We start from the raw sequence: 2,126 nt of genomic DNA, 5'->3' as shown, positions 1-2,126 counted from the left end.
ACAGTAACAGATGTAAACAGTAGCGTTCTGTGCAGTAACAGATGTAAACAGTAGCGTTCTGTACAGTAACAGATGTAAACAGTAGCGTTCTGACAGCAGTACAGTGTATGTAAGGTGCAGTTTTTGAGTTCAAAGTCGGCCAAAAGTTAAACCAGTTCAGAACGGGGGGGGGGAAGACGTAGTTAGAGAGGTATTCACCAGCCTGATGGCCTTTGAATAGAAACTGTTTGTCAGACTTTTAGTCCTCTACTTGACAATCCTGTAACGTCTGCCTGAAGGTAGGAGTGTGCCGAATATGTGCTGGGTGTGTACTGTACATGATGATGTTGTGGGCCCTCCTGATGACCGTGGCGTGATAAATATCCTGTAGTGAGGGGAAGGCTGCTCCTGAGATGGACTGGGCCGTTTTGAGCACACACTGGAGAGCCTTCCTGTCCTGAGCAGTGCAGTTTCCATACCAGACCGTGATGGAGCTGGTAAGAACGCTCCTGTAGAAGGTGCTGAGAATTTTTGCTGGTCTGCCAAATTTCCTCAGTCTTCTCAGAAAGTGCAGTCGCTGCTGGGACGTCCTGATGACGAGGCTTGTGTTGTGAGACCAGGTGAGATCCTCACTGATGTGGATCCCGAGGAATTTGAAGGTTTTCACCCTCTCCACCTCAGTCTCACCAATGTACAGGAGTGTGTGCAGCTCCTGCTTCCTCCTTGGATCAACAATCGTTTCCTTGGTCTTGTCTGCATTCAAGGAGAGATTGTTCTCATGACACCAGGTCACCAGCTCAGCCACCTCCTGTCTGTACGCTGTCTCATCCCCACCAGTGATCAGTCCAACGACTGCAGTGTCATCACGAAGCTTGATGATGCTAGTGATGTTCTGGGAGGCCACGCAGTCATACGTGAAGAGCGTGTACAGAAGGGAGCTCAGCACACAGCCCTGGGGGACCCCTGTGCTCACTGTTCTTGTGCTGGATGTGCAGCTGCCGACTGACTGACTGGGGTCTGTCAGTTAGAAAGTTCAGCTCCCAGTTGCAGAGGGCAGGTGTCAGTCCGAGGGTGAGGAGCTTTTCTGAGAGTTTGTGTGGGATGACCGTGTTAAATGCTGAGCTGTATTTAATAAAGAACATTCTGACATACGTCTCTTTTCCCTCCAGGTGTGTGAGGGCTGTGTGAAGGGCAGTGTTCACTGCATCGTCTGTGGACCAGTTCCCACAGTACACAAATTGAAGAGGGTCTATAGTGTTTGGAATGGTCTCCTGGGTATGAGCCATGTGTCACGATTGGCCCCTCCCAGTCCTCCATGTGCTTTTGTTTTCCTTTGGTCCTGTCCATGTGCTTCCTTGTTTTGATTCTTCCCTGTCCTGCCCCCTTGTTTCCAAACCCTGCTCTTGATTGTTCTCACCTGTGTCTTGTTAACCCTCTTGTTAACCACTTGTGTCCTGTTAACCTATTCTAGTAGTTAAGCCCTGTGTTTTTCCTTAGTTGTTTGCTGGTCTTTGTAGTGTATGGTGTTTGATTTTCTGGCCTCCGTTGTATTTTCTGTTCTCTGTTGTTGCATTTAGCCTGTGTTCATGAGTATAGATTTGCCCCTAATAAATCTCACTTATCTCAGCACTTTCTTCCAACTCATCATTGCTCCCTGGCGTTACACCATGACTATTCTCTCAAAGCACTTCATCACGACTGGGGTGAGTGCAACAGGGTGATAGTCATTTAGACAGGACTCAACACTTTTCTTTGGCAGGGGCACGACGGTTGTGGTCTTGAAGCAGGATGGCGCAAAAGCTTGTGCGAGGGACAGATTGAATATGTCCATAAACACGTCAGCCAGTTCTGATGAGCAAACCCAGAGTCTACGCCCAGGGATGTTGTCTGGGCCGGCTGCTCTCCGTAGGTTTATTCTCTTCAAGGTTCTGCACACTTGCACTGATGTCACAGTGAGTGATGTATTCTGTGTGCTCACCTTGGCCATAGCGTCTCTCAGTCGGCCAGGGTTGAGGGCCTTGAAGCGAACATAGAACTCATTCAGCTCATCAGGTAGTGGAGTGTGGCTGGACGTGACCAACCTGCTCGTCTGTTGGTAGCTGGTGGTGTGCTGCAGCCTCCTGTCCTTAGTCCTCCAGCTTCAGCCT

The sequence above is a fragment of the Pygocentrus nattereri genome, chromosome 15 (genome assembly GCF_015220715.1).
Source record: "Pygocentrus nattereri isolate fPygNat1 chromosome 15, fPygNat1.pri, whole genome shotgun sequence".
Taxonomy (NCBI): domain Eukaryota; kingdom Metazoa; phylum Chordata; class Actinopteri; order Characiformes; family Serrasalmidae; genus Pygocentrus; species Pygocentrus nattereri.
Note: the sequence above shows the minus strand (reverse complement) of the source record.